This window comes from Triticum aestivum, chromosome 5B (genome assembly GCF_018294505.1).
Source record: "Triticum aestivum cultivar Chinese Spring chromosome 5B, IWGSC CS RefSeq v2.1, whole genome shotgun sequence".
NCBI classification, from domain to species: Eukaryota; Viridiplantae; Streptophyta; class Magnoliopsida; order Poales; family Poaceae; genus Triticum; species Triticum aestivum.
The window spans coordinates 301125064-301131491 of NC_057807.1; positions in this window are offsets into that span (position 1 = coordinate 301125064).

Here is a 6428-nt window from a genome sequence, read left to right on the forward strand (position 1 = left end):
GAAGGACGCCGACTGGAGTGCTGCCCCAAGGAAAGCGGCCGGGGTACCGACGTGGCGAGGGCTAGGCCGGCCAATCGCCTCCCCAGCAGCTCCTCAGGCAGCAGCGGAGGAAACGGAGAATCCAGCGACTCCCCCGAGTTTCATGTGACTCTGGAGACGAGCGACGACAGCTACGAGGCCCCGATCTCGCGTCGCGCTCGGAGCAGGGCAGCTACATCAGGCCGTCGGCGCCACTGATCTGGATGGGGTTGGCGCATGCGTTCGATGGCCCACTGTTGATGATGGCGTCTCCTGCGGAGGCGCGTGTAGTTAACGCTCCTTAGGATTAACACCTTTTGTTCCCTGCGAGGAATCACAGTAGCACCCCGCGGGGGTATGTAAGGCGCCTGCCATGTCTTTTGCGAATTGTATATCCTTATTATGAATCAATGCGAGATGTGTGTCCTGTCCTGGCTTAGCTCCCCCTTTCTTTCCTCACGAGGGCTTGGTGCTCTACGCTGACAGGTCTCGGTCCCCAGGCAGGCTTCAGCCGTCGCTGGTATGCCAGGTCGCGATGCCGTGGTCAAGGCCAGGAGGTGAGCGGCCCAAGGTCCACTAAGAGCCCCTGAGTCGCGATGCTCAGGAGGTCCCCTTTAGCGCTCAAGCAGGCTCCGCTGGGCGAGAAAGGCAGGTAGCGTTGCCATGATAGAGCTGCACTAGGCGAGGGTTTGACGTTGAGTTGATTTAGCTTTTGTGCGACTTATCTCATAAGTTTGGAGTAGTTCTTCGACGAGGTGCCAGGCCCACGTGCCGGCAGCTGGGGTGTTGCTGGGTCAGGCCCTCGTGAGCTTCTCCCCTCTTCCCCGCACTTTCCTTCACGCTTTACGTCCTCAGGTCCCAGCCCTCGAGCGAGCTCAGCCACCGCTAGTATGACAGGTCGTGATGCCGTGGGTCAAGGCCAGGGGGTGAGGGCTGGAGAGCCAGTAAGAGCCCATGAGTCGCGATGCTCAGGCGCCCCCTTTCAACGTGCGAGCGGATCGTATGGGATAGAGGGAGAGGGAGCTCACGATGCCCCCCACGCTATTCCTTAAGCGGATCCTGCACACCAATCATGAGGGAAAACAAGGTCCGCCGTTACGGTTGCCAGCCATCCATTGGTTGCTCCGAGGGAGTGATTGAGACACTGAGGGCCTGGCGAGGTAGCGCTATGCAGGGCTGCCGCGGCCAGAGCTCGACCACTCAGATTTGTCGGTGTTGCAGGGACGGACCCATGCACAAGCGCCGTGCCAGAGCAAGCGGCTCCAAAGGTAGGTGTCAATCAAGCAGGTTAATCATGAAGGAACAAATCAACTTAGATAGATGCAGAGAAAGCAAACGCCACTGGGTCAGCCCCGTGCGGCTTGGGGATGATGCAGCCCGAGGGGCGCCCCCAACAAGGTAAGCAGAAGACATAAGCAAAACGGATACATGCCGCAGGGACGGACCCATGCGACCTGGGAATGATGCAGCCCTGGGGGTGCTCCTAGCTGAAACGAAACTTGAAAGAAGTCATCTGATACCATTGCAGAACGAGTGTCGGAGTAGCTGGCGGTGCGGGGTGAAGAAGCCGATCCTCACAAGCCCTCGGGACTCCGAGCATCGGGAGGCTCAGGAGGTCCGGGCGGCTCGCTGAGGTCCATCTCCATCTCCTCCAGAAATGCATGATGCTTGGCCACCTGAGCTTCCAGAATGCTTCTCATCAGGCGCTGGTTGGCTGCAGCCGCGTTCGACAAGCCGAAGGGCATGCGAACGTAGCTGTGCGGTGGACCCGCACAACGCCCCACGCGCGAAGGCCAGAAGCACTCCTGAGAAGCGACTCGATTGAGCTCCGGGTAGTCGATGCAGACGCGCAGCCCGCCATCCTCGCCTGGATGGGGAGCTACGGTGGGCAGGCGGCGGTTGCCGCACATGACTCTCGATTCTTGAAACTCCTGAGCGGCCTTGGTGATGAACTCCTGAGGGTTGGGTCCTTCTTTCCTTACACCTTCCTGAGGGAAGCGTGCCGCGAAGCACGCCTCCAAGTGGTGCCCAAACGCCTCCCTCGTGATCTTGGCAAAGTTGGTGGCTCCCCAGGAGAGAGCCCCCGAGCCCTGCCCGAGGAGGGCGTCGGGTGCGCCTTCCTATGCGATGGAGGGTGGCGCCCCTTGGATGGGCGCATGTCCGGATGTGGCACCTCCGGAGGTGCCTGCCTCCTGAGGCCTTGAGCCAGGTGATGTCTTCTTCTTCTTGGGAGCTGCTCCGGGGAGGTTTCCACTCTTGCTGTCCGGTTCCTCGATTGACGCGGCTTGGAAGGCGCGCTCGAGAGAGCACACCGCGTCCTTCTCTTCACAGGGGACCGTGATGACCCCGCCACTTCCTGGCATCTTGAGGACGTTGTAGCCATGGTGAGTCACTGCCATGAACTTGGCCAGGGCCGGATACCCGAGGATAGCATTGTATGGCAGGCGAATGTGAGTGACGTCGAAGTCAATGAGCTCGGTGCGGTAGTTGTTGCGCTGTCCAAAGGTGACAGGAAGGCGGACCCGCCCTATCAGGACAGTGGAACCATCAGTGACTCCCGAGAAAGGCTTGGTTGGCTGAAGCTGATCATATGGCACTTGGAGATTGTTGAACGTCTCGACGGGCAGAACGTTGATTCCTGCTCCGCCATCGATGAGGGTCCTGGTGACTTGCACATTGCTGATGACTGGAGAACAGAGCATTGGGAGGACACCGGCCGTTGCCGCGCACTTGAGCTAATCCGCTGAGCTGAATGTGATGGCGCACGCAGACCACCTGAGAGGGCACATGGCCTCAAGCTTGGGGAGGACTGCATTCACTTAGCGAGCAAACTTCTTGAAGATACGCTGAGAGGCTGGGGCCTGAGCGCCGCCCAAGATGCAAGCAATTGCACGCGGCTCCTGGAAGCCCCCAACCCCCTCGTCCTGATGATGGTCTTCATTCCTTCTTGGTGGTGGTGGCAGAGGAGGAAGGCCTGCGTTGCCTTGTGGGCGATCCTCACGAGGCTGATCTCCCCAAGCTCCCTCGCGAGGCTGGTCCTGCCAGCGATCCTTGCGAGGCCGGTCACGCCACCCTTGGCGAGGGCCATGGTCGTCCCATCGTCCTCCACCTCTTGCTCCGCCTCGGCCGTAGCCCCGATCGTTGTGCTCGGGGCGTTGTAGGACCTTAAAGTATGTCTAGAGGGGGGGGGTGATTAGACTACTTGACCAATTAAAAACTTAACCTTTTCCCAATTTTAGACTTTGCTAGATTTTAGCTATCTTTGAACAAGTCAAGCAATCTTCACACAATTCAAGCAAGCATGCAAAGAGTATATAGGCAGCGGAAATTAAAGCATGCAACTTGCAAGAATGTAAAGGGAAGGGTTTGGAGAATTCAAACGCAATTGGAGACACGAATGTTTTTGTCGTGGTTCCGATAGGTGGTGCTATCGTACATCCATGTTGATGGAGACTTCAACCCACGAAGGGTAACGGTTACGCGAGTCCACGGAGGGATCCACCCACGAAGGGTCCACAAAGAAGCAACCTTGTCTATCCCACCATGGCCGTCGCGCACGAAGGACTTGCCTCACTAGCGGTAGATCTTCACGAAGTAGGCGATCTCCTTGCCCTTACAAACTCCTTGGTTCAACTCCACAATCTTGTCGGAGGCTCCCAAGTGACACCTAGCCAATCTAGGAGACACCACTCTCCAAGAAGTAACAAATGGTGTGTTGATGATGAACTCCTTGCTCTTGTGCTTCAAATGATAGTCTCCCCAACACTCAACTCTCTCTCACAGGATTTGGATTTGGTGGAAAGAAGATTTGACTGGAAAACAACTTGGGGAAGGCTAGAGATCAAGATTCATATGGTAGGAATGGAATATCTTGGCCTTAACACATGAGTAGGTGGTTCTCTCTCAGAACTGGTAAGTTGGAAGTGTAGGTTTGTTCTGATGGCTCTCTCCACGAATGAAGAGGAGGTGGAGGGGTATATATAGCCTCCACACAAAATCTAACCGTTACACACAATTTACCAAACTCGGTGGGACCGAATCATCAAACGTGGTCGGACCGATTTAGTAAACCTAGTGACCGTTAGGGTTTTCGGTGGGACTGACATGCAACTCGGTAGGATCGATATGGTTAGGGTTAGGGCATAACGTAATCTCGGTGAGACCGATTACACAAACTCGGTGAGACCAAATTTGGTAATTAGCTAACCAGAGAGTTGGTCAGGTAAACTCGGTGGGACCGATTCGCTCTTTCGCTGAGACCGAAAAGTTACGAAGGGGAAACAGAGAGTTTACATTGTAATCTCGGTGGGACCGATCGCTCACTTCGGTTAGACCGAAACGTTACGAAGGGAAACAAAGAAATTACAATCCCATCTCGATGAGACCGAGATCCCTATCGGTGAGACCGATTTGCCTAGGGTTTCTGGCAGTGGCTATGACATCTGAACTCGGTGGCGTCGGATAGAAAGAATCGGTAGGGCTGAGTTTGACTTTAGGTTTAGGTCATATGTGGATGTGAGAAAGTAGTGGAGGGTTTTGGAGCATATCGCTAAGCACTGTGGAGCAATAAACTCATTAAGCAACACCTCATCCCTCCTTGATAGTATTGGCTTTTCCTATAGACTCAATGTGATCTTGGATCACTAAAATGTAAAATGAAGAGTCTTGAGCTTGAAGCTTTAGCCAATCCTTTGTCCTTAGCATCTTGAAGGAGTTCCCACATCCTTTAGTCCATGCCACTCCAATGTTGAACTTGTCTGAAATATACTAGATAAAAGTGTTAGTCCAACAAGAGATATATTGACATTAATTACCAAAACCACCTAGGGAGCACTTGTGCTTTCAATCTCCCCCTTTTTGGTAATTGATGACAACATACATCAAAGCTTTAGATAAGGACATAAAGAATAGCAAGTAAAGCTTTGGAAAGACATGTAACAAGCATAGGCTCCTCTTACATGTATGCAAACATGTGAATATGGAATATAGAAGCATATGAGAGCATAACCATGATAGAGTAGGCAACGAGTTACATGTATCTTGGCCATATGCATCAAAGCAAAGAATATTAAACAAAATACCTTCATGCTCATGAGTCCTTCTTGCAAACAGTATGTACATCAGCAAGAATTCCTCATACACATGATTGTGATGCATATACTTACCTTGTAGTCTTGAGTTGGCTTAGGATGGAATGAACCTGCGTAAACAAGGTTAGATAACACAGGTACATCTACTAGCCAGAGCAAACAGAAGAAACCACAAGAGTACCAAGACTGGGATGACATGTAAAGAGTGAGTACTAAGTACCACATTGGATTAGACATGTCCCCAAGAGTAAAGATATGCAATGAATTTAAATGATTTCTTTCCCTTAGATGTCTTGCTCCCCCTGAATCTAGCATGGGATAGTGGGAGAAGATAGGGAACAGAAAATCAGAGCTGAAAGATATGAATGAACAGAGCTAATGCAAACTAATGCAAATAAGCACATATGAACATGTCTTTCCCCTCAGTAAGACATGTGGCATATCTCCTCTTGAACACCAAGCATCTGGGATCCTTGAGAAATACTTTCTATGTGATCTCTCTCTAAATGATAAGCTTTGATGTGATCTCTCTCTCCCCCTTTGACATCAATTTCTAAGAAGGTTTTTTTTCTTTGGATCTGTCGAATGGGTTTGTTCCTTGAGTCACAACACAAGACAAATGATAAAAATGTGATGCTTGTAGAGGACAAGATTCATTGAGTGGAGCTGGATCAGAAGAATCACAGAATAAGTGGCAAACTGTTTTTCCTGTTGTGAAGTCGGTGGCACCGAGTGGTATGCGTCGGTTGTACCGAAAGAATTCGGTTGGACCAAAAATAACTAATCGGTGGAACCGAGTTCATCACAGAGAAAACACTTGTCACCTCAGCTCACTAGACTAGTAGGATCTCACAAAGATTTGCAAGGAATTTACTAAATGATATGCAATGAATTAGATGCAGAAAATGCTGAACAAACAGAAAAGAAAGAAAGCTAGATGAAGTTTTTTTTGAAAGGGGAAACAAATATGCATGAGACAAATGCAAAAACACAGAAAAGAACACAAAAGAACTTCATCTAGAGATGGTCGGCGACAAAGTCACCTATGTTAGAGTATATTGACTTAGGAGTCAAGTGAGATCACTTGATCATATGTCATACTCATCGTTTAAGCTCAAAACGGGATCACCATTTTTCGTTTAAGCATCTTGATGTATTCACATCTTGTCGAGTTGCTTTAGCTCATGACTCGGAGTAAAGCTTCTCTAAGATGGAATAACATACCTTGGTTGGTGGTGTTGATCATGTAGTTAAACTTGTGTGGGTTGCTCAAGGTTGATGTAGCTCATCAAGAGTTGGGAGCACCACTTGGAATTTGAG